Raw genomic sequence first — 26,272 nt, 5'->3', positions numbered from 1 at the left:
TAAATATATAAAATCTTAAAAAAAAAAAAAAAAGACAAGCATAAAGGGTCATTCACACATGGGACAACGGCCCTCCCTATCTACTTCCTTTTTGATGTTATTTTAGTGTTTTCCTTTGTTCAGCACCTGCTGAATCAACTCCCAAGCTAAGACTTTGGGGCCACTGCCCCATGGTCTGAGAAGACAGGTGCCATTGTCTCACCCCCAAGCTATGCCCTCAAGGGGGGCTGCACGTAACTCAGCATCCTCCATGGTGGCCCCACACTCTCCCTGTCCTTCCCGCCCACCTCCTCCCTGAAACTTAGACAACCACTCATCCACAGGGAAGCAAAGGTTGGGAAGGGGTAAACTGGGCTCCATCCTGGGGATGGAGACCTGCTTGAAAGTAAGAATTTGGCTTTAATCAGTATTACCAGAGGGTACCTAGCTGGCTCAGTCAGTAGAGTATGTGACTCTTAATCTCAGAGTCATGAGTTCAAGCCCCACATTTGGCCTAGAGCTTACTTATATATAAATATTTAAAATTTTCAAAATAAAAACTCAAATATATTTAATAACATGTAATATATATTTTATATTTATATATATTTATATCTGGAAGGAATTATATATATATATATTTATCTGGAGAGAATGTAAAATGGTACAATCATTTTGAAAAACAATATGGCAGTTTCTTATAAAGTTAAATAAACACCACAAGAGCTAACCATTCCACTCCTATATCAATGAAAACCCATATTCACACAATGACTTGTACAGGCATGTTCATAGCAGCTTTATCCATAACTGCTCACGCTGCAGACAACCCAAATGTCCATCAGATGAAAAATTGTTATATATATTCCTGCAATAGAATACTTATCCTCAGTAAAAAGGAAATGATATACGCAAAATATGAATGAACCTCCGAAAGCATGCTGAATGGAAGAAGGCAGACACAAGAGTACATACTGTACGATTCCATTTACATGAAACTCTAAGAAAGTCAATTTAATCTATAGTGATAGAAAGCAGAAAAGAAGAAAACGGGGTATGTACAGACAAGCTTAGGAAAAAGGAGAATACACTCCAAAATATTCAAGTACTTGGCTCAATTGAGGTGGCAGATGTTAGGGAGCATTATAAATGACTTTTACTTTATACAATTCTGTATTTTACAAACTTCACAATATGATCTGGCTACTCTACTTCAGTAGCCTTGCTATACTAGATGCTAAAAATTTCTATAATGCTGACCTAATTAAAAAAAAAAAGTTTGGTGGTGCCTGGGTGTTTGAGTGCCCAACTCTTGGTTTCGGTTCGGGTCATGATCTCAGGGTTGTGAGATCAGGCCTCATATCAGGCTCCCCGCTCAGCACAGAGTCTGCTTGGGACCCTCTCTCCCTCTTTCTCTGCACCACACCCCAGGCTCTCTCTCTCTCTCTCTCTCTCAAATAAATAAATAAATCTTTTTTTTAAAGTATGATATTATCCCAAGAACAGATGAATAAATACAAATTAAATTTGGAAACTTACAGTTATGTTCTACTACTCTAATATAGTAGCTGTTTTTAGTATTTTGTGTTACCTTCCATCCTTTATCTCTATAACCTAAAGGTCAGCCCCCTGAATTCATAAAGTCATCTGTTCACTGGGGACATTTTTGTTTTGCTTTGTGTTTTGCTTCTCCTTACCTCCCTTGCCTCTGCACTTCTGTGTCATGGTTGTTCCTAGAACATTTTCACGGGCCATTTCTTCTCTGGAAGTCTCCAGCCTCCCACCTTTTTGCCCACCTTTCCCTCTCTGAGATTCACTGCTCATCTCCACCAGCTTCTGCCCATTGCTCTCTCTTCCCCTTCACTTGCCCTACAACATAAAACTTTGTCTTTCTTTATTGGAAGAGCAGTGCTGTGTTACTCATCTCACACAAACCCCGAGCTCTACATGGCTACGACCACGAGGGCCTAGAAAGTGTGTGGCACAGAAAAGACAGCTCACTTTCTGAGGGTTTCTGCCTCCAGCTTTTTAAAAGCAACCAACTTTCTCTCCCTCCTCCCTGGGCAAAGTTCTCAGAGTTGTGATCACAGCTTATGTACACACCAACTTGCGTTCTACTTTCCCTTGATGTTAGTTCATCAAATGTACACACATATCAGTTTGATGTTTTGTAAGTCATTTTCCCATCATGAGTCTTATCTTTAAAAACTGTATAATTCCAGCATGTAGAGATAACATAATTGACAATAATTTCGCTAGCTTTGAACACTTAAAACATTTCCACTTTTTTTTGCTGGGGAAAATTTGTTATGAGATATTTTTAAGGGGCACCTGGGTGGCTCAGTTGGTTAAGCGTCTGCCTTTGGCTCAGATCATGATCCCAGAGTCCTAGGATCAAGCCTCACATCGGTCTCCCTGCTCAGCGGGGAGCTTGCTTCTCCCTCTGCCCACCACCCCCCCGACCCCCCTTATGTGCTCTCCCTCTCTCTCTGACAAATAAATAAAATCTTTAAAAAAGAAAAAGAAGGTAATAGAAGATAGTTAGGACTATAAGAATTGGTATTCCACCATTCCTAGTCTTGCTCTGCTACTCTGGGTGACTGAGCAGATCTCACAGCTCCCTAAGCTCTCTTCCATCCTGTAAGGGCCTGACATCACGGGCAAAGGCACAGAGTGCACAGGGTCTGAGGAGGAATAAATGACATAAGACGTAAAATGCCGGACCCCCACAGGTGGGGGACTGGCTTAAAGACACTGAAACACATTCATTCTGGTAGAATGTGCATTTCTGTAAGGGAGGCACTCATTGCAGGAGGAAAATCATAAGCATCATCAGGAAAGCAAGAAGCCCTCAGTTCAGCTGCTACCCTGACTGCAATGAGCCCTTTCAGCTATAGTTTAGGAAAATTAAAAGTGAGCACTCACACCCAGAGCCCCTTTCCCCAGCTCCAGGCCAGACGGCACTGCCTCCCAGGCCCACTGAGGAGAGCTCAGAGCCGTTGCCCTCTGTACTGTGTCTGCACCTGCTGGGCCAGCTCTAAGCAAAGCCCTGCCAGGTCTTTCCCACTCCATCGTGTTGCACATTTGAAATATCCTCTGTGATGGCCTTGGGCGCCTGGGTGGCTCAGTCGTTAAGCGGCTGCCTTCGGCTCAGGTCACGGTCCCGGGGTCCTGGGATCGAGTCCCGCATCGGGCTCCCTGCTCCGCGGGGAGCCTGCTTCTCCCTCTGCTTCTCTCTCTGTCTCTCATGAATAAATAAATAAAATCTTAAAAAAAAAAAAAAAAAGAAAAGAAATATCCTCTGTGATGGCCTCCAGCCACACTGAGATGCCTGGGTGGTCCAAGTATTCTCCTGATGTGCAAACTACTATTTGCAGGAGCATTCCAGTTACAGATGTGCATAGATTGGGAGTTATCTGCCTCTAACCTTATTTTCCCCACAGCCCTTTTATTTGTACTGCTTGATTTTGCAGAACATAAGATTTTTCAGGACTGGGTAAGTGTTGGGCGCTAGTATGTACAGCCTCACACTCCCTTGTTCATACCTTTGATCCTGGCCTTGTTTGGGGGCACAATTCCACACAGGCTTTGGCCTGCCTTTGGTGGCCATGCTTCACCCCCGGACCCCCGCAGGGCTCCTCTGATGTGGTGGGTGGGGAGTGCCTGCAGGAACACAGTCAGCCCTGGATCGTGTGCAACACAGAGGGGCAAGGGTGTTACAACCCCTTGAGGCAACCATTTACTAACGCTGGATGGGGGTCAAGGGATGAAGACTTACAAATGCTTCTCCCTTTCATCCCTCAGATGGTCAGTTTGAGGCATATTCTGTACAGTTCCTCAGAAGTTACCATTGGCATCAAAGCCCAGTTGTCCACAGCAGGGACCATTACAACAGGCTTGGCTCACCCTCCTTCCCTGGCCAGACTCCCTAGGCCCATCCTCTTCCCCAGGAAGTCACCTGTACCCACATCCGTGTCTCAGGCTTTTCTTTCTGGGGAACTAAGGTACCATGAGCTGCATTAAAGTCAGAACACCTCTCCCTACTGTTGGGCAACAGTCATTGCCCAAATCCTTCCAAGGGCCTTCGTCATCTCTTCCCCAGGATCCCCTGCACCTCCTTATGATTCCCCACTTAAAGCCTCCATCTGGAATCTTCTGTCTGGTTTGGATAGAAGAAGCCAAGTTTTCAATGTCTGCCCCAGTGTCTAGACTGAACAGAGGTGGCTCTTCTGTGTCGAGGGCTAGTCTGAATCCCCAAATAGGAACAGACTCTCACATCCCCAACTCCAGTTGAACACCAGGATTCAGAAAACCTATCTGCGGCCAAAAGGGTGAACACGGGGTTTATGAGTCCGGGCTTTGCCCTCCTTGTCACGTTCAAGATGAACTCAGAGGGGAGGAAATGAGACCATTACTAAGACCCATTCTTTCCACTGGGGCACTTCCTTCTTAGACTCTGACACTTGGGGGGGGGGTAGTACGTAGGCCCGGTTTTGTCTTCATGTTCTTTGCATTCTTTGTATCCTAGAATCTAGGTCATTAATTCTCAGACTTTGGGATTTCACAGCACAGTACATTAAACACATATTTTTAAAACTGTAAAGCTGTCGGGGAGCCTGGGTGGCTCAGTTGGTTAAGGGACTGCCTTCGGCTCGGGTCATGATCCTGGAGTCCCGGGATCGAGTCCCGCATCGGGCTCCCTGCTTAGCAGGGAGTCTGCTTCTCCCTCTGACCCTCTTCCCTCTCGTGCTCTCATCTCTCATTCTCTCTCAAATAAATAAATAAAATCTTAAAAAAAAAAACTGTAAAGCTGTCATAATTCACTTCGCATTAGAGATATTTATAACACACAATCCCTGGTTCTACAATCTTCTCTTTCTATCTTCTGCCCTAAGGCTTAATGAAGTCTTCAACATTATTCTGGAAGTCCTCTTGATTCTGCAAATGTGTTCTGTGGCTTTAATATTCAATGGATCATCACAATCCAAAAGGACAGCAAATAGTTTACTTAATCCCCAAATAACATCCTTGAATGTTCCAGGCGATGTCCAGCCAGTACTGTCAGTTGAATGGTCTCTCAGTAAACTTAGACATATTTCATCTGTGTTGGCGATGTTGGAGTGCCAGATCCTTGTCAGACATTCATGTGAGGAGGTACCATGTTGTGCACAGTGGGAACCATAGTTTCAAACTGGAAATGTCCCCCCGTACAAGGTAAATTGGCTTCACATTTTGTAACCTCTTTAACAAGCAGCTTGTCTCAAACAGAAACCCTGAATGGAATGAGATTGACATCTGAGACCCTTGAGGACCGTCATCCCACTTCAAGTGGTAACCAGCGTTAGCATTCCTGCAGCCTTTATCCTGAGCACCCAGGGACAGGCGAGGTGAGCCCCGTGACCAACCCCATGGAGGTCCTGGCAAGACACGCGGCATCGAAGGGGCATTGAAGTCTTATAGGCTCTTTACCAGCCTTCCTCCCCTTCTCTCCCTTACCCAAAGGAGTCTGGCTTATTCTGTTTGGTAAATGAACAAATGATGCCCTAGGTAATAGAAAACAGGTAAAAAGGGCATCACTGAACTTGAAAATTTGTGCATAGTTTTAATTCACATGGAGATTGTCTTACTTGCCTTAATACAATGACCAGTTTGTACTCCAAGTTCATTGTGCAAAATTAGAGCAACCCAGTCCCCCAATGTACAAGTCCTTTCTAAGTTTAAGGAAGGTGACTCTGAAAGCTTTTTTGAATTCTTCAAGTTTTTAAGAATAGGATGCTGTTTTTAAAAATTGATTGTCCAAATGACATTCCACAATATTAAAGTCAAAGTAACTTTCCCAAGTTCCAATGGCAAAATTTGATGACAGATGTATCCAATAACTCATAACCCACTCACTCCACAGGTAGAATTTAAATGTAATTCGATCTTATTGCCAACTAAAAAAATATCTTTGGAAATGTTTCCAGAAAAGGCCATCAGTTAAAAGCTAATTTACCACTAACTAGTAAACTGGCAGTCAGTGTGTAGGATTTAACTGTATATATTACAGCAGTGGTCTTCAAACTTTATTCTGCATCAGAATCACCTGGAGAGATCATTAAACCACAAACTGACAGGTCCTATCCTCAGAGTTGTTAATTCATAGGTCTAGGATGGGATATGAGAATCTGCATTTCTAACAAGTCCCCAGCTGATGCTGAGACTGGGGGAACCACACACTGACTGTATTACAGAGATGTAGAAACGCTGGCTATTACACTAAACTATAAAATAGACATAAGTTCTGATTTATCCAGGGACAAAAGGAGCTCAAATTTTATCTCTGGCCTGGAAAACAAACCAGGGTTATCTATAGAGTTTTTCTTTGGGGCTTGTGGTTGTCAAGGATGCTGGGGGTTTGGGGTAGAGTCCAAAAGAAGTTGAGAGGATGTCATATTTAAAGATGTGAAACTAGGTTGCTGGAACCACAAGTTTATGAACGTGGTGGGTGTCACCAGCATTAAAATCTCACCTCATTGTAGCATCCGACCCCGACTTCTCTGCTACTCCCCCCGCCATTAAAAAATGAAAAAGGAGGGGTGCCGGGGTGGCTCAGTCATTAAGCGTCTGCCTTTGGCTCAGGTCATGATCCCAGGGTCCTGGGATTGAGCTCCGCATCAGGCTCCCTGCTTCTCCCTCTCCCACTCCCCCTGCTTGTGTACCCTCTCGCTGTGCCTCTGTCAAATAAATAAATAAAATCTTTTTTAAAAAAATGAAAAAGGAATTATCTTCATTCTGATCTAATCTCTCAAGGCCTAAGGTGTGAACTAGGTCATCTGGCAATGAAACTTACAAAACCTTTACACGTGATTGGCCATTAACAGGGTGTAAAGAACATTCGTATTTATTATTATCTTTGATCCTCAAACCAATCCTAGGAGGTGGACCTCACTACCTCTTTATACCAATGACGGAATTGAGTCACACAAAAGATAAATGACTTGCTCAACATTAGAGCTAACAAGGAGCAGTGCCAGTGCTCAGATCCAGGCTTTGAAAGACTACTAAAAGTTTAAACTGTTCAGGGCGCCTGGGTGGTTCAGGTGATTAAGCAGCCAACTCTGGATCTCAGCCCAGGTCTCCATCTCAGGGTCATGAGCTCAAGGCCCACGTTGGGCTTCACGCTGGCATGGAGCCAAATACATACATCCATACATAAATGTTTAAACTTTCCAGAGATGTAAATTTCCCAAAATATTGAAACTAAGAGAGAAGTTTGTTGTCCTTGTTGATGCTATTTCTCAAACATATTAGAAATAATTAGTAATTTGGGGCGCCTGGGTGGCTCAGTTGGTTAAGCATCTGCCTTCAGCCCAGGTCATGATCCCAGGGTCCTGGGATCGAGCCCCGCATCGGGCTCCCTGCTCAGCAGGAAGCCTGCTTCTCCCTCTCCCACTCCCCCTGCTTGTGCTCCCTCTCTTGCTGTGTCTCTCTCTGTCAAATAAATAAATAAAATCTTTAAAAAAAATAATTAGTAATGTTTAAATACGTATAATACTGCTTTTTATTAGGAGATAGTATAAAAATATAAAGAGAGCATCCCATCCATTTAAAGAAATAACTTTAGTTAAAGGAAATAGTTTGATAAGTTTTGCCACATAGCTATAACTGTGAAATCATCACCACGACCAAGATAATGAACCCTCAGAGTTTCTTTTTGCCCCTTCACCTATTTCACCCATCCCCCCACCCGCCCCTCCTCTGATAATCATCAGTTTGTTCTCTATAGTTAAGAGTCTGTTTCTTGATTGTCTCTTTTTTTCTTTGTTCATTTGTTTTGTTTCTTATATTCCACATGAGTGAAATCATATGGTATTTGTCTTTCTCTGACTTCACTTAGCATTATACTACCTAGATTCATCCATGTTCTTGCAAATGACAAGATTTCATTCTTTTTTATGGCTGAGTAATATTCCATCATATATATGTGTGTGTGTGTATATATGTAGATACACACACACACACACACACATACGCACACCGAACATCACCTCTTCTTCACCCATCTATCAGTGGACACTTGGGTTGCTTCCATAATTCGACTACTGTAAATAATGCTGTAATAAACATAGGGATGCATATATCTTTTTGAATTAGTGTTTTCATATTCTTTGGGTAAATACCCAGTAGTGGATTTACTGGACCATATGGTAGTTCTATTTTTAATTGTTTGAGGATCTTCCATACTGTTTTCCATAGTGGCTGCACCAGTTTGCATTCCCACTAACAGTGCAAGAGGGTTCCTTTTCTCTACATCCTTGCCAACACTCTTATGTTTTTGAATTTAGCCCTTCTGACAAGTGTGACGTGATATCTCATTGTGGTTTTGATTTGCATTTCCCTGATGATTAGTGATGTTGGGCATCTCTTCATGTGTCTGTTGGCCATCTGTATGTTTTGGGGAAATGTCTGTTCATGTCCTCTGCCCATTTTTAATTAGATGATTTGTGGGTTTTGGTGTTAAGTTCTTTATATATTTTGGATACTAACCTTTTATTGGATACGTCATCTGCAAATATCTTCTTCTCCCATTCTGTAGCTTGTCTTTTAGTTTTGTTGATTGTTTTCTTTTCTGTGCAGATTTCTATTTTGATGTAGTCCCAATAGTCTATTTTTGTTTTTATTTCCCTCGCTTCAAGAGACATATCTAGAGAGGCTCCTGGGTGGCTCAGATGGCTGGGCATCTGCCTTCAGTTCAGCTCATGATCTCCAGGTCCTGGGATCGAGCCCTGTGTCTGGCTGCCTACTCAGCTGGGAACCTGCTTCCCCCTCTCCCAATGCCTCTCCCCCTGCTTGCACTCTCTGTCTCTCTCTCTCTCTCTCAAATGAATAAATAAAATCTTTAAAAAAAAGAGAGACATATCTAGAAAGAAGTTGCTACAGCCGATGTCAAAAAAATTACTGCTGTGTTCTCTTCTAGGATTTTTATGTTTCAGGTCTCACATTTAGGTCCTCAAGCCATTTTGAGTCTATTTTTGTATATGGTTTAAGAGAGTGGTCCAGTTTCATTCTTTTGCATGTAGCTGTCCAGTTTTCCCAACACTATTTGTTGAATCAACTGTCTTTTTCCCATTGCATTTTCTTGCCTCCTTGGTCAAGATTAATTGAACATATAATTGTGGGTTCAAGTTTTGAGAGTCCTTCATATATTCTGGGCACATGTCCCTTATCAGATATTTGATTTAAAAGTATTTCCTCCTAGGGGTGCCTGGGTGGCTCAGCCTGTGTGGCTCAGTTGGTAAGGCATGCAACTCTTGATCTCAGGGTTGTGAGTTCGAGCACCACGCTGGGATTAGAGCTTACTTAAAAAAATAAATAAGTAAAATAAATAAATAAAAATCTTTTTAAAAGGGCATTTCCTCCTGATATGTGACTTATGTTTTCATTCTCTTAACTATCTCTTACCAAGAGCAGAGATTTTACACTTTGATGAAGTCCACATCTATTTGTTCTTTTATGGCTGTGCTTTTGGTGTCATTTCTAAGAAATCTTTGTCTAACCCCAAGGTTACAAGTATTTTTTCTATGTTTTCCTCTAGAAGTTTAATAACTATAGGTTTAACATCTTGATCTATACTACATTTGGACTTAATTTTTGTATATGATGTGAAAAACAATTTGAAGTTCATTTTTTCATGAAGATATTCAAGTTGTCCTAGCAACATTTATTGAAAAGACTATCCTTTTCCCAATGAATTGTTCTTGCACCTTTGTCAAAAATCAATTGTCCATATATGTGGAAGTCTGGACTCTCTATTCTGTTCATTGATTTGTCTGTCTTTAAGCCAATGCCACATTGCCTTTGTTACTGTAACTTTGTAGTAAGTCTTGAAATCAGATAATGTTACTAGAGTCATATTGTATAAAATGTGATAATATATACTAAGAGCAATAAAAATAAAGAAAGTAAATTCCTCTTCTTCCCTTCTTCTGAACATTTTGGGGAGCTTATTTCTAGGAAAATAATTTGAAAGAAAAAGAACTTTCAGAACTTTATCTTAAAACATTTTATAACAATTTTTCCCCAGCCAATAAAACAAACAAACCAGGGTTATATCAAGGGTAATAAAAATGCAAACTAGTCTTTCCCCATTCTGCATCTTCCCAGCAGTTTACTTATAGAAAGTAATTTGACAGAGAGAGAGATCCAATTATTTAAAAGTATTTTAGGACAAATATTCCCCCAACAAAAATGTGGAAATGTCTTAAATGTTCAAAACTAGAGAAATTATTGTCAATCATGTCATCTCTACATGATGGAATTCTACAGTTTTTAAAGATTTAAAGACTCATGATGAGAAAACGACTTATAAAACATCAAATTGATATGTGTGTACATTTGATGAACTAACATCAAAGGAAAGTAGAACGCAAGTTGGTGTGTACATAAGCTGTGATCACAACTCTGAGAACTACGCTCAGGGAGGAGGGAGAGAAAGTTGTTGCTTTAAAAAGCTGGAGGCAGAAATCCTCAGAAAGTGAGCTGTCTTTGCTTTGCCACACACTTTCTAGGCCCTCGTGGTCGTAGCCATCTAGAGCTTGGGGCTGGCCCGGGTTAGAGTGAGATGAGTAATACAGCACTGCTCTTCCAATAAAGAAAGACAGGAAGAGTCCAAGATGGCGGAGGAGTAGGAGACCCAGATTTCATCTGGTCTCAGGAATTCAGCTAGATAGCTATCAAGCCATTCTGAACACCTACAAACTCAACTGTAGAACGAGGGAAAAAAAATAGCAACTGTCTGAACAGAAAAGTAACCACTTTCTGGAAGGTAGGACGTGCGGAGAAGTGAATCCAAGGCAATATTCGGGAAGGTAGACGGTGGGGGGAGGGGGCCTCCATCAGCCACTTCTGGCAAGTGATAGATCCTCGGAGCACAAAATCAGAACTTTTAGAAGTCGGCTCCACTGAGGGACCTCGCTCCAGTGGCTAAGTGGGGGGTGGAACCCTCGCTGGGACAAGACTGGGGGTGCCTGAGTGCAGCAGAGCTCCCGGGTATCAAAGTGGGGAAGCTGGCTGCAAAGATGGAGCCGAGGAGTGGGCTCTCAGCTCGGGGTTGCCATAAACCAAGAACTGAGGCACAGTCGGGCCACTGCTCTCTGAGCCGGGGCCCAACAAGTGGCAGAAGCTGCCAGAACCAAACCCCCTTCCTCCTCTGGGAGGAGTGGCACAGAAGCATGCTGCAGGAATCTGTGGGGTTTGGAGACTCGAATCAGGGTCTGTACCTGAGATGGAAACGCTCAGTCACAGGCCGGGTGAGCACGAAGTGTGGCCAGAGAGCAGGGAGATGGGAGTGACTGACTGCTTTTCTCTGGGGGCACACTGAGGAGCGGGTCCCCAAGTTCTCGGCTCCTCCTGGGCAGAGATTCGGAGGCCGCCATTTTCACCCCCGTCCTCCAAAGCTGTACCGAGAGCTTGCAGGGAACAAAAGCTCCCGAGAGCAAACCCGAGCAGATTACTTAGCCCGGCCCAGCAAGGGCAGGGCAATTCCGCCTCCGGCAAAGACATTTGGGAACCACAGCAACAGGCCCCTCCCCCAGAAGATCAGCACGAACAGCCCGCCAGCCAAGACCAAGTCTACCGATCAATGAGAACGGCAGAACTCCAGCGCTAGGGGAATACTGCACATAGAATTCATGGCTTTTTCCCCATGATTCCTTAGTCTTTCAAAGTTAATTTTTAAAATTTTCTTTCTTTTTCTTTTTCTTTTCTTTTTTTAAATTTTCTTCTTTCCTTTTTCAACCAACTTCTTATTGTATCAATTCATTTTTAAAAATCTTTTTTAATTTTCATTTTCACAGTCATAGTCTATCCCTTCATTGTATATAACCTTATTTATTATATATATATATGTTTTTCTTTCTTCAAAAATTTGGGATGCAGTTTCTTCTAACAGACCAAAATATACCCAAAATCTAGTGTATGGCTCTGTTCCATTTACCCGCCTGATCACTTTCTTTCTTTCTTTCTTTCTTTTTTTAATTTTTCTTCTTTCTTTTTTCAACCAACTTATTATCAATTCCTTTTTTAAAATCTTTTTTAAAGATTTTATTTGTTATTTATTTGACAGAGGAAGAGATAGTGAGGGCAGGAACACACGCAGGGGGAGTTGGAGAGGGAGAAGGAGGCCTCCCATGGAGCAGGGAGCCCAATGTGGGGCTTGATCCCAGGATCCTGGGACCATGACCTGAGCTGAAGGCAGATGTATAATGTCTGAGCCACCCAGGTGCCCCTAAAATCTTTTTTTGATTTTCATTTTTACAGTCATATTCCATCCCTTCACTGTATTTAACCTTATTTTTGCATATATATGTTTTTCTTTCTTTAAAATTTTGGGATGCAGTTTCTTCTAACAGACCAAAATACACCCAAAATCTAGTGTATGGCTCTGTTCTATTCAGCAGCCTGATCTTTTTTTTTTCTTTTCCCCCCAGTTTCGGTCTTTTCTGATTTGATTAGTGTGTATTTCTCTGGGGTTGTTGTTACTCTTTTAGCATTTTTTTCTCTCATTCATCTGTTCGCTTGACAGAATGACAAAATGGAAAAACTCACGTCAAAAAATAGAACAAGAGGCCGTACCAACTGCCAGGGATCTAATCAATATGGACTTTAGTAAGATGTCAGAAGTAGAGTTCAGAATAACGTTTATAAGGATACTAGCTGGGGGGCGCCTAGGTGGCTCAGTCATTGCTTCTGCCTTCAGCTCAGGTCATGATCCCAGGGTCCTGGGATCAAGTCCTGCATTGTGCTTCCTGCTCTGTGGAAGGCCTGCTTCTCCCTCTCCCACTCCCCCTGCTTGTGTTCCCTCTCTCATGCTGTGTCTCTCTCTGTCAAATAAATAAATAAAATCTTTAAAAACAAAAGAAAAAAAAAGATACTAGCTGCGCTTGAAAAAAGCACAGAAGACACTACAGAATCCCTTTCTGGAGAAACAAACTATAACCAAGTCTAAATCAAAAAGGCTATTAATGCGGTGCAACCAAAAATGGAGGCTCTGACTGCTAGGATAAATGAGGCAGAATAGAGAATTAGTGACATAGAAGACCAAATGATGGAGAATAAAGAAGCTGAGAAAAAGAGAGAGAAACAACTGTTGGATCACAAGGGGAGAATCTGAGAGGTAAGTGATACTATAAAACAAAACAATGTTAGAATAATTGGGATCCCAGAAGAAGAAGAAAGAGAGGGGCGGAAGGTATTTTGGAGCAAATTATAGTGGATAACTTCCCTAATTGGGGGAAGGAAACAGGCATCAAAATCCAAGAGGCACAGAGAACCCCCTTCAAAATCAATAAAAATAAGTCAACATCCCAACATCTAATTGTAAAACTTACAAATCTCAGAGACAAAGAAAAAACCCTGAAACCAGTTCGGGACGAGAGGTCTGTAAACTACAATGGTAGAAACAATAGATTGGCAGCAGACCTATCCACAGAGACCTGGCAGGCCAGAAAGGACTGGCATGATATATTCAGGGTACTAAAGGAGAAAAATATGCAGCCAAGAATTCTTTATCCAGCTAGGCTGTCATTGAAAATAGAAGGAGAGATAAAAAGCTTCCAGGACAAACAGAAACTAAAAGAATTTGCGATCACCAAACCAGCCCTACAAAAAATGTTGAAAGGGGTCTCTAAGCAAGGAGAGAGCCCAAGAGTAACATAGACCAGAAAGGAACAGAGACAATATACGGTAACAGTCACCTTACAGGCAATACAATGGCACTAAGTTCATACCTTTCAGTAGTTACCCTGAATGTAAATGGGCTAAATGCCCTAATCAAAAGACACAGGGTATCAGACTGGATAAAAAAAACAAGACCCATCAATATGCTGTCTGCAAGAGACTCATTTTAAACCCAAAGACACCTCCAGATTTAAAGTGAGGGTGTGGAAAACCATTTATCATGCTAATGTACATCAAAAGAAAGCTGAGGTGGCAATCCTTATATCAGACAAATTAGATTTTAAACCAAAGACTGTAATAAGAGATGAGGAAGGACACTATATCTTACTTAAAGGGTCTATCCAACAAGAAGATCTAACAATTTTAAATATTTATGCCCCTAACATGGGAGCAGCCAATTATATAAGCCAATTAATAACAAAAATCAAAGAAACACATTGAAGATAATACAATAATAGTGGGGGACTTTAACACCCCCCTCACTGAAATGGACAGATCATCTAAGCAAAAGATCAACCAGGAAATAAGGGCTTTAAATGACACACTGGACCAGATGGCCTTCACAGATATATTCAGAACATTCATTCCAAAGCTACAGAATACACATTCTTCTCTAGTGCACATGGAACATTCTCCAGAATAGATCACATCCTGGGTCACAAATCAGGTCTCAACCGGTACCAAAAGATAGGGATCATTTCCTGCATATTTTTGGACCACAATGCTTTGAAACTAGAACTCAATCACAAGAGGAAAGTTGGAAAGAACTCAAATATGTGGTGGCTAAAGAGCATCCTACTAAAGAACAAATGAGTCAACCAGAAAATTAAAGAAGAATTTTAAATTCATGGAAACAAATGAAAATGAAAACACAACTGTTCAAAATCTTTGGTATGCAGCAAAGGCAGTCCTAAGAGGGAAGTGTATAGCACTACAAGCCTTTCTCAAGAAACAAGAAAGTTCTCAAATACACAACCTAACCCTACACCTAAAGGAGCTGGAGAAAGAACAGCAAATAAAGCCTAAACCCAGCAGGAGAAGAGAAATAATAAAGATCAGAGCAGAAATCAATGAAACAGAAGCCAAAAGAACAGTAGAACAGATCAATGAAACTAGGAGCTGATTCTCTGAGAGAATTAATAAGATTGATAAACCCCTGGCCAGACTTATCAAAGAGAAAAGAGAAAGGACCCAAATAAATAAAATCATGAATGAAAGAGGAGAGATCACAACCAACACTGAAGAAACACAAACAACTATAAGGACATATTTTGAGCAACTATATGTCAACAAATTAGACAATCTGGAAGAAATGGATGCATTCCTAGAGATGTATAAACTACCAAAACTTGGGGCGCCTGGGTGGCTCAGTCGTTAAGCGTCTGCCTTCAGCTCAGGTCATGATCCCAGGGTCCTGGGATCGAGCCCCGCATCGGGCTCCCTGCTCAGCAGGAAGCCTGCTTCTCCCTCTCTCACTCCCCCTGCTTGTGTTCCCTCTCTCGCTGTGTCTCTCTCTGTCAAATAAATAAAATCTTAAAAAAAAAAAAAAAAACTACCAAAACTGAACCAGGAAGAAATAGAAAACCTGAACAGACCCATAACCAGTAAGGAAATTGAAGCAGTAATCAAAAATCTCCCAACAAACAAGAGCCCAGGGCCAGATGGCTTCCCAGGGGAAGTCTACCAAACATTTAAAGAAGAATTAATACCTATTCTTCTGAAACTCTTCCAAAAAAATAGAAATAGAAGGAAAACTTCCAAACTCATTTTATGAGGCCAGCATTACCTTGATCCCCAAACCGGACAAAGACCCCACCAAAAAGGAGAATTACAGACTAATATCTCTGATGAACATGGATGCAAAAATTCTCACCAAGATACTAGCCAATAGGATCCAACAGTACATTAAAAGGATTATTCACCATGACCAAGTGGAATTTATTCCTGGGCTGCAAGGTTGGTTCAACATCTGCAAATCAATTAATGTGACACACTACATTAATAAAAGAAAGGACAAGAACCATATGATGCTCTCAATAGATGCAAAAGAAGCACTTGACAAAGTATAGCATCCTTTCTTGATTAAAACTCTTCACAGTGTAGGGATAGAGGGCACATACCTCAATATCATAAAAGCCATCTATGAAAAACCCACAGCAAATATCATTCTCAATGGGGAAAAACAGAGCTTTACCCCTAAGGTCAGGAACATGGTAATGATGTCCACTATCACCACTGCTGTTCAACATAGTACTAGAAGTCCTAGCCATAGCAATCAGACAACAAAAAGAAACAAAAGGCATCTGAATCGGCAAAGAAGTCCAACTCTCACTCTTTGCAGATGATATGATACTTTATGTGGAAAATCCAAGAGACTCCACCCCAAAATTGCTAGAACTCATACAGGAATTCCATAAAGTGGCAGGATATAAAATCAATACACAGAAATCAGTTGCATTTCTTTCTTTTTAAAGATTTTATGTATTTATTTGAGAGAGAGAGAATGAGAGATAGAGAGCACGAGAGGGAAGAGGGTCAGAGGGAGAAGCAGACTCCCTGCCGAGCAGGGAGCCTGATGCGGGACTCGATCCCAGGACTCCAGGATCATGACCTGAGCCAAAGACAGTCGCTTAACCAACCGAGCCACCCAGGTGCCTGAAATCAGTTGCATTTCTATACACCAACAACGAGACAGAAGAAAGAGTGATTAAGGAATTGATCCCATTTACAATTGCACGAAAAACCGTAAGATACCTAGGAATAAATCTAACCAAAGAGGCAAAGGATCTGTACTCAGAAAACTATAAAATACTCATGAAAGAAATTGAGGAAGACACAAAGAAATGGAAAACCATTCCATGCTCATGGATTGGGAGAACAAATATTGTGAAAATGTCTCTACTACCTAGAGCAATACACATTCTACAATACACATTCTACACATTCGATACAATCCTTATCAAAATACCATCCACTTGTTTCACAGAAATGGAACAAATAATCCTAAAATTTGTATGGAACCAGAAAAGACCCTGAATAGCCAGAGGAATGTTTTTTGGGTTTTTTTTTTTTTCTGAAAGGAAGTTTTAATTTAAATAAGGGTTTAAATACATTACATAACATTAAAACTGAAGGAAAAAAATAAACCCTAACCAGTCTGCTACTTCACATGGCATTGGGCAGCTGCTGCTAGGAAGCTGCAAACTCTACAGCTATAACTACGTGACTGACACATTAGTGTCAAGTTTGTTCCCTTGTCAAAAGTTTAACTCCTATGAAGGTTGGCCTCACATTCTGGTGTTTGGACATCGATTAGCTAGGATAGGTCTGGTCAAAAAGACCTTGGTGGCAAGTCAGATGTCCTATCACACCTCACTAGAGGGAAGGTGGCCCCTCGAAGCTCTGCCCACCTGGTCAGTTTGGAGACACCAGGGATCTTTCTTGGACTACCAATGACTCCCTGTAGCAGCACAGCTGTGGTTGCCTTACCCCATCCTGACCTCTCAGCTTCACCGTGGGCTGTTTAGGTGGTGACATTCTCTTAGGGCAGGGAACTCTGAAGAGGGAGAGCCGAGGAGCTTCTGGCCAGACGTAGCCATCTGTGATCTTGGGGCTCTGGGCTGGACCGAAACATCACATTACTGCTTGGTTTCAGGCTGGACACTGCCAGGCGCCTACTGCTTGATCTCTGTTTAAATGAGGGACTTCAAGACTAGACAGCATGGCTCCTTTCAGCTTATTGCATGAAGGAGTTACACTAGTCCAAGTTAAAAGCAGACCCCAAAAGGTTACATTATACAAGCTGTGAGGTTTTTAAACTTGTGACAAGGGACAGAAGGGAAATACTACTCATCGCAAGGAAATCCTCACTTAAGCTTCAGTGAGCCAAAAGCGCTTAAAACCCATGAACCTTCAGCTGGTCGTCCTTAGCCAGTCCAATCTCTACCAGGAACTGGCATATGTTCTTGGGCTGGTCAGCCTGTAGCTGAATTACTTCTCCATATTCTGGATGCTCAATTACAGTACCATTGCAGGCAAATTTCTTCTTAAACGCCTTCACTAGTTTCTTTTTATCGTAATTATCAGCAATCCCTTGGACAGTAGTAAGGGTCTTTCTGCCGTTTCTCTGTTGAATTCTTATATGCATATAATCCTCAGCGCCAGCAAGAAGCAGATCATCACCCTAACTTGCATCAGCAAAGGGGTCGAAAGAGTGGAGGTTCTGGATAGCGGACATATAATACGATTCTTTTTCCTCGGTGGAAATGGCCTGCGGAAGGCGGTGGTGGGAGAAGGCGGGCTGCGGGGGAACCCTCCTACACTGTTGGTGGGAATGGAAGCTGGTGCAGCCCCTCTGGAAAACAGTATGGAAGTTCCTCAAAAAGTTGAAAATAAAGCTACGCTATGACCCAGCAATTGCACTACTGGATATTTACCCCAAATATACAAATGCAGTGATCTGAAGGGGCACCTGCACCCCAATGTTTATGGCAGCAATGTCCACAATAGCCAAACTATGGAAAGAGCCCAAATGTCCAACAGATGAATGGTAAAGATGTGGTATAATATACAATTGAATATTATGCAGCCATCAAAAAAAAAATGAAATCTTGGGGCGCCTGGGTGGCTCAGATGGTTAAGCATCTGCCTTCGGCTCAGGTCATGATCCCAGGGTCCTGGGATCGAGCCCTGCATCGGGCTCCCTGCTCAGCAGGGGACCTGCTTCTCCCCCTCCCTCTGCTTCTCCCCCGATCATATTCTCTCTCTCTCTATCTCTGTGTCTTGAATGAATAAATTAAAAAATCTTCAAAAAAAAAAATGAAATTTTGGGCACCTGGGTGGCTCAGTTGGTTAAGCGACTGCCTTCGGCTCAGGTCATGATCCCAGGCTCCGGGGATCGAGTCCCACATCGAGCTCCCTGCTCAGCAGGGTGTCTGCTTCTCCCTCTGACCCTACCCCCTCTCATGCTCTCTCTATCTCATTCTCTCTCTCAAATAAATAAATAAAATCTTTAAAAAAAAGAAAAAAAATGAAATTTTGCCATTTGCAATGACGTGGATAGAGCTAGAGGGTACTACGCTAAGCAAAATAAGTCAATCAGAGAAAGACAACTGTCATATGATCTCACTGATATGTGGAATTTGAGAAAACAAGGCAGAGGATCATAGGGGAAGAGAGGAAAAAATGAAACAAGGTTAAACCAGAGAGGGAGACAAACCATAAGAGACTCCTAATCTCAGGACACAAACTGAGGGTTGTCGGAGTGGACAGGGAGGTGGGAGGGATGTGGTGGTTGGGTGATGGACGTTGGGGAGGGTATGTGTTGTGGGGAGCACTGTGTATTGTGTGAGACTGATGAATCACAGACCCGTACCCCTGAAACAAATAATACATTATATGTTAATAATAATTTTTTAAAAGCTAAAAAAAAAAAGGAAAGACAAAGTTTTAAAGTTGTAGGGCAAGTGAAAGGGGAAGAGAGAGCACTGGGCAGAAGCTGGTGGAGATGAGCACTGAGGTCAGAGAGAGAAAGGTGGGCAAAAGGGTGGGAGGCTGGAGACTTCCAGAGAAGAAATGGCCCGTGAAAATGTTCTAGGAACAACCATGAGGCAGAAGTGCAGGAGGGAGCTAGGAAGAGACAGAGAATAAAAACAAGTGTGCCTGGAAAACTGGTAAATTGGGGATTTCCAAAAAAGCTGACTTTTGTGTTATAAAGATAAAAAGTAGAAGATAAGGGGCACCATGGCTCAGCTGGTTGAGCGCTGACTCTTGATTCCAGCTCAGGTCATGATCTCAGGGTTGTGTGATTGAGCCCTGCCCTGGGCTCCGTGCTCAGCGTGGATCCTGCTTGAGATTCTTATCTCCCTCCCCCTCTGTTCCTCTCCCTACTTTTGTGCTTTCTCTCAAATAAGTAAATAAATAAAAATTTTTTTAAAAGTAGAAAATAAACTTGCTGTTATATTAGAGGGATGGAACATGACTGAAGAAAGTTTTCAAATTCAATTTGTATCTATTCATCTATTCCTTTTGATTAGAACAGCTTAATAGAAATTTTTAGCATCTAGTGTATCTCTACTCATGATTTTTTTCATGAATTTCTTGGCCTTTCTCTGTTTTCTCAGACTTTGTTTCTTCCATACAGACTCCTGAATGATTTAGTCTACTTTCCCCTAGTAGATCCCCCCAAGTCAATGAATGAATGGCATAGCAACATAAAAAACAAATCTAAATATATATCCCAAACTTAGTAACAAAACTGGTATTTTAATTCAGTAGGGAAAGTATGATTATCATGGCTGGCATAATCGACTTCTTCATCTGAAAGAAAACAAAACTAGACTCCTTACTTCATGCTCTGTACAGAAATGAATTCCTAATGTACCAAAGATACAAAGTATTTTTACAAAATCTGGTAGAAGAAAATTCAGGGGACTATTTGTGTAACTTTGGAGGAAAGGTGGAAATTAAATAAGGCAAAAAAAAATCCAAAAACCATCAAAATATTCATGTCTATGTCAATTTGAAAAATTGAATGGAAAAATAAACCATAGAAAAAAATACTTTTTAAAAAAATTCAATTAGCCAACATATAGTACATCATTTGTTTTTGATGTAGTATTCAGTGATTCATTAGCTGCTTATAACACCCAAGAAATAGTTAAGAAAAAAATTAAAAGTCAGTCGGAAAAGCATGGGACTCTTGATTCTGGAGTCATGACTTCGAACCTCACATTGCGTATAGAGATTACTTAAATAAATAAAACTCTTTTTAAAAAATTAACAAAGGGGACGCCTGGGTGGCTTCTCCCTCTATCTGCTGCTCCCGTTGCTTGTGCTCGCTCTCTCTCTCTCTCTCTCTCTCTCTCTCACACACACACACACACACACACACACACACATAAATAAATAAATAATAAAAGAAGTACAAAAGTTTATTCTGCAAACACAAAACATTGCTGAAAAGAAATTAAAGACATAGGGACGCCTGGGTGGCTCAGTCGGTTAAGCATCTGCCTGCAGCTCAGGTCATGATCCCAGGGTCCTGGGATGGAGCCCCTCATCAGGCTCCCTGCTCAGTGGGGAGCCTGCTTCTCCCTCTTCCTCTGCTGCTCCCCCTGCTTGTGCACTCTCTCTCTCTGACAAATAAATAAAATCTTAAAAAAAAGATTTGTTAGGTAGTTCTGGAACAATGCTCAGTCTACAGCTAAGTATTCCCACTAGAGGGCAAGACTCTTCTCTGTACACTACCCAAGGCCCTGGAACAGACACTATTCCTGGCCGGTGTAAGCAGCAGGCACTCCTACTGCTAATCATTTCAGGGGGTTCTTTTCCTGCCTCAGGTGGGGAGTTAGTTTCCTCACCTGTACGCACTGATCAGCACCCAACCTGGTGTTCAAAGGGCCTCTCTGACTATGCCCAGAGTCCCCTCTCTTTGCAGCCCTTTCCTCTCCAGTACTCTGTTCAGTGGCCTTAGTTGCCTTGGTCTCCCCAGACTCTCAGTTTTGTCTCCTTAACTCAGAGAGCTTGCTGGGCTCCACTTGTGTTCTCCCTGCGCCACGGTCTGGAGGCTCTCAAAGCTATAAGCGGGACACGGGTGGGGCTCACCTCATTAGTTTCCTGTTTCTCAGGGATCCCTATTCTTCGTTGCCTTTTGTATCCTCCCAGAAATTAGACGATCATACACAAATGCACACACACATCCCAAAACGACTTCATAGAAAACATGCACTTTTGCACCTTGCTTTTTATTTTTTAATTTTATTATGTTATGTTAATCACCATACATGACATCATTAGTTCTTGATGTAGTGTCCCATGATTCATTGTTTGTGCATCACACCCAGTGCTCCACGCAGCACGTGCCCTCCTTAATACCCATCCCCAGGCTGACCCATCCCCCCACCCCCCTCCCCTCTAGAACCCCCCGGTTGTTTCTCTGAGTCCATCGTCTCTCATGGTGCACCTTGCTTTTTAAAATGTAGTGTCTTGACAAACCGTAAGAGACTCTCAATCATAGGAAACAAACTGAGGGCTGTTGGAGGGAAGGGGGGGCGGGGGCGTGGGGTAAATGGGTGATGGACATTAAAGGGTATGTCCATTTTATTTACTTATTTTTAATTTTATTGCAGTAAGAACACTTAACATGACATCTACCTTCTTAACATATTTTTAAGTGTGCAGTATGGTACTGTTGAATAGAGGTACAAAGATGTACAGTAGATCTCCAGAACTTATTCATCTTACGTAACTGAAACTTGTTGCCTGTTGACTAGTACCATCCCATTTTCCCTTCAAAGGACCCTGACAACCACCATTCTATTTTTTACTTCTATGAGTTTGATTATTTTAGATATCTCATATAAGTGAAATCATACAGTATTTGTCTTTCTGTGACTGCCTTATTTCATTTAGCACATTGTCCTGAAGATTCATCAGTGTTATTGCATATGTCAGGATATCCTTCTTTCTTAAGGCTGAATAATATTCCATTGTATGTACACACCACATTTTCCTTATCCATTCATCCACTGATGGATATTTAGACTGTTTCTAATCTTGGCTACTATGAATAGTGCTGCAAAGAACATGAGCCCTTCAAGATCCTGATTTTATTTTGTTTATATATTTTTAAAGATTTTATTTATTTATTTGAGAGAGAGAGACAGAGATAGTGAAAGAGAGCACAAGCAGAGAGGAGAGGGAGAAGCAGGCTCCCATGCAGTACTCAATCCCAGCACCCCGGAATCCTGACCCGAGCCGAAGGCAGATACCCAACTGACTGAATCACCCTGGCGTCCCAAGATCCTGATTTTAATTCTTTTGGATAAATACTCAGTAGTGGGATTGCTGAATCATAAGATAGTTCTAGTTTTAATTTTTTAGGGAACCTCCATAACTGTTTTCCATAGCAGCTGCACCATTTTGCATTTGAAACAATAGTGTACAAGGGTTCTAATTTCTCTACATCCTCACCAACACTTGTTGTCTTTTGGGGTTTTTTGTTTGTTTTGGGGGGTTGATAATAGCCATCCTAACAAGTATGAGGTGATCTCTTATGATGGTTTTGATTTGCATGTCCCTGATATTAGTGAAGTGAGCATTTTTTCACATACCTGTTGGCCATTTGTATGCCTTCTTTTGAGAAATGTCTATGCAAGTCCTTAGCCCATTTTTTTACATGAGTGATTAGGTTTTTGCTGTTGTTGTTGTTGTTATTGAGTTGTAATAGTTCCTTATATTTTTTGGAGATTATTCCCTTATCAGATGTATGGCTTGCAAATATTTACTCCCATTCTGTAGATTGTTGTTTCCTTTGCTGTGCAGAAGCTTTTCAGTATGACATGGTCTATTTTTGCTTTTGTTGCCTGTGCTTTTGGTGTCACATCCATGAAATCATTGCCAGGACCAATTTCATGAAGTCTTTACCCTATGTTTTCTTCCAGGATTTTTGCAGCTTCAGGTCTTACATTTAATTTTGAATTGATGTTTGTGTATGGTATAAGCGTTTAATTTCATTTTTTTTGCATGTGGACCTCTAGCTTTCCCCATACCATTTGCTGAAGAGACTGTCTTTCCCTATTGTGTACTCTTTCCATCCCTGTCAAAGATCAATTGACTGTATGTGCATTGATTTATTTCTGGGCTTTCTATTCTATTCCATTGGTCTATATGTCTATCTTTATGCCAGTACCATATTATTTTGATTACTGTAGTTTTATAATGTATTTTGCATCCGAAAATGTGATGCCTTCAGTTTTGTTCTTCTTTCTCAAGGTTGATTTCGCTATTTGTGGTCTTTTGTGATCGGGTGGCTTTTCTTTTCCTTGCCTAATTGCTCTACTAGAACTTTCAGTATTATGTTAAAAAGAGGTGTCAGGAGTGGGCATCCTTGCCTTGTTCTTAATCTTGAAGAAAAGCTTTCAGTTTTTCATGGTTGACTATGATGTTAGCTGTGGAGTTTTCATATATGGCCTTTATTATGTTAAAGCACTTTCCTTCTATTCCTATGTTGAGAGTTCTTATCATGAAAGGATGTTGAATTTTGTCAAATGCTTTTTCTGCATCTATTGAGATGATCATATGCTTTTTACCCCTTATCTTATTAATCTGATGCATCACTTAATTGATTTTCATATGTTAAACCATCCTTGCATTTCAGGGATAAATTTCACTTAGTCATGGTGTATGATCCTTTTAATGTGCTATTAGATTCAGTTTGCTAGTATTTTGTTGGGGATTTTTACATTTACATTCATCAGTGATATTGGCCTATGGTTTTCTTTTCTTGTGGTGTCTTTATCTGGCTTTCGTATCAGGGCAAGGCTAGCCTCATAGAATGAGTTTGGAAATGTGTCCCCCTCTTCAACTTTTAGAGGAGTTTGAAAGTTGGCATTAATTCTTCTTTAAATGTTTGGTAGGATTCACCAGTGAAGCCATCTGGTACTGAGCTTTCTTTATTTGGAGGGTTTTTTTTTAATACTGATTCACTGTCTACACTAGAGAGATTTGTTCAGACTTTCTATTTCTTCATGATTCAGTCTTGGTGGCTTGTATGTTTCCAGGAATTTATCCATTGCTTCTAGGCTATCCACTTTGTTGGATATTTGCTTTATAATTGTTCATAGTCGTCTCTTATGATTCTTTTTATTATTTATATATTTTTAAGATTTTATTTATTTATTTGACAAAGAGAGAGCACAAGCAGGGGGAGTGGCAGACAGAGGGAGAGGGAGAAGCAGGTTCCCCACTGAGCAGTTAGCCCAATGTAGGGCTCGACCCCAGGACCCTGGGATCATGACCTGAGCCAAAGGCAGATGCTTAACTGAATGAGCCACCCAGGCACCCCATCTTTTTATTTTTAAAAAAAGATTTAATTAATTTATTTATTCGAGAAAGAGCATGAGCAGGGCGGGGGTGGGGGAAGGGGAGAGGAGCAGAGGGAGAGGGACAAGCAGACTCTGCGCAGAGCACAGGGCTTGACCCCATGACCCTGAGATCACCACGGGAGCTGAAATCAAGAGTCAGTTGCGGGGCGCCTGGGTGGCTCAGTCGTTAAGCGTCTGCCCTCGGCTTGGGTCATGATCTGAGGATCCTGGGATCGAGTCCCGCATCGGGCTCCCTTCTGGGCAGGAAGCCTGCTTCTCCCTCTCCCACTCCCCCTGCTTGTGTTTCCTCTCTCACTGTGTCTCTCTCTGTCAAGTAAATAAATAAAATCTTTAAAAAAAAAAAAAGTCAGATGCTTAAACGACTGAGCCACCCAGGCGCCCCTCTCCTTTTTTATTTCTGTAGCATCTGTTGTAATATCTCTTCTTTCATTTCTTATTTATTTGAGTCTTGTTAGTCTAGCTAAGAGTGTAAATTTGTCTCCTTTTTTAAAAAAAAACTCCTAGTTTCATTGATTTTTTTTCTAAAAGGGTATGTGCATTTTAAATTTAAGTAGCTATGACCAGATTACTTGCCAAAAAGGTTGTGGTAATTTATACACTCTCTGAAAAAGGTGGGGGATGGAGTGGCTCTCCATCCAGAAGAAAATAAAGTTAGAACCTTGTTTCACACTATAAACAACAATAAATCTCACAGAGATTAATACTCTAATACAAAAAATAGAACTATTTCTTATTAAAATAGGAAAAAATAAAAGATAACATTTGTTTAACCTCAAGATAAGTTTGGACTTTTAAAAAAAGACTGGAAACTGAGACTCTATGAAGAGAAAATTGATGTATTCAACCACATAAACATTTAAATACATAAACAAAGCCAAAAGAGAAATGAATAGAGTGAGAAAGAAACTTGCAAGATATGACAAAGTGATACCACTAATATATAAACAACTCCTTCAAATTAGTAAGAAAGAAATCAATAAAAAGCTAATAGAGGGGTGCTTGGCTGGCTTATGCAGTAGAGCATGCAACTCTTGATCTCAGGGTTGTAAGTTCAAGCCCCACGTTGGGTGTAGAGATTCCTTAAAAAAATAAAATCTTAAAAAAAAAAAAACTAGTAGAAAAATGGGCAAAAGATAGGAATAAGAATTGATAAAGAACTATAAACAGCCAATTAACTTATGAAATGTTCATCCTCAGAGGTAGTACAAAAAACACACACTTAACCAGCATTATCATTATTCCGCATGAGATGGCAAAAATGGAAAATATTGCTAATATCTAACGCTGTTGGGCACTGAACACTCTTGGTCACTCTGACAAAGGAACCATTTTAAGTAATCAGTCAATTGCACTTTCACACCTTACTTTTTTTGTTTCATTGACTGCATTTCCAAGCAAATAATATTTTACCACCAGCTGCAGAAGATAACACCTGAATGAGGTGTGAAACAACACGAATCAGAAGAGCACTCACAGTGCTGGGTGACAGGAGCAATGCTCCTTCTTCCCCTTTCCAAATATTCTATAATGTAATCTTCACAATTCAGGGGGAAAACTAGCAGGGAAAAAAAATAACATTCTCATATTTTTCCTGAGCATGCTGCTTTAGAACCTCATATGCAGCCCGTATGCAACCTACACTTCTGCCAAATGAATCTTCTACCTAAGTACTCTGCGGCAGCATGAAT

The 26,272-nt window shown here is 41.2% G+C and overlaps 1 long non-coding RNA gene and 1 pseudogene across 2 annotated transcripts in view; both read right to left on the bottom strand.

The window, feature by feature from the left end:
• The window catches only part of LOC112830977 (uncharacterized), a 33,278-nt gene that overhangs the window by 2,401 nt on the left and 4,605 nt on the right, over window positions 1-26,272 (bottom strand). Inside the window, exon 3 of one of the 2 annotated variants that reach the window (XR_012381702.1) lies at window positions 9,824-9,971. The exons of the other annotated variant lie outside the window; for it this stretch is intronic. This is a non-coding gene — a long non-coding RNA (uncharacterized lncRNA). Of the gene's footprint in view, window positions 1-9,823; window positions 9,972-26,272 lie in introns of those variants that run through there. 2 annotated transcript variants of the gene reach the window in all.
• On the bottom strand, window positions 16,944-17,985 carry LOC112830976 (eukaryotic translation initiation factor 1 pseudogene; annotated as a pseudogene).

The sequence above is a fragment of the Callorhinus ursinus genome, unplaced genomic scaffold (assembly GCF_003265705.2).
Source record: "Callorhinus ursinus isolate GAN/ISIS: 27379988/994484 unplaced genomic scaffold, GSC_fseal_2.0 scaffold20, whole genome shotgun sequence".
NCBI lineage: Eukaryota > Metazoa > Chordata > Mammalia > Carnivora > Otariidae > Callorhinus > Callorhinus ursinus.
The sequence above is the reverse complement of the archived record's forward strand: the minus strand, read 5'-3'. Positions and strand labels throughout refer to the sequence as shown.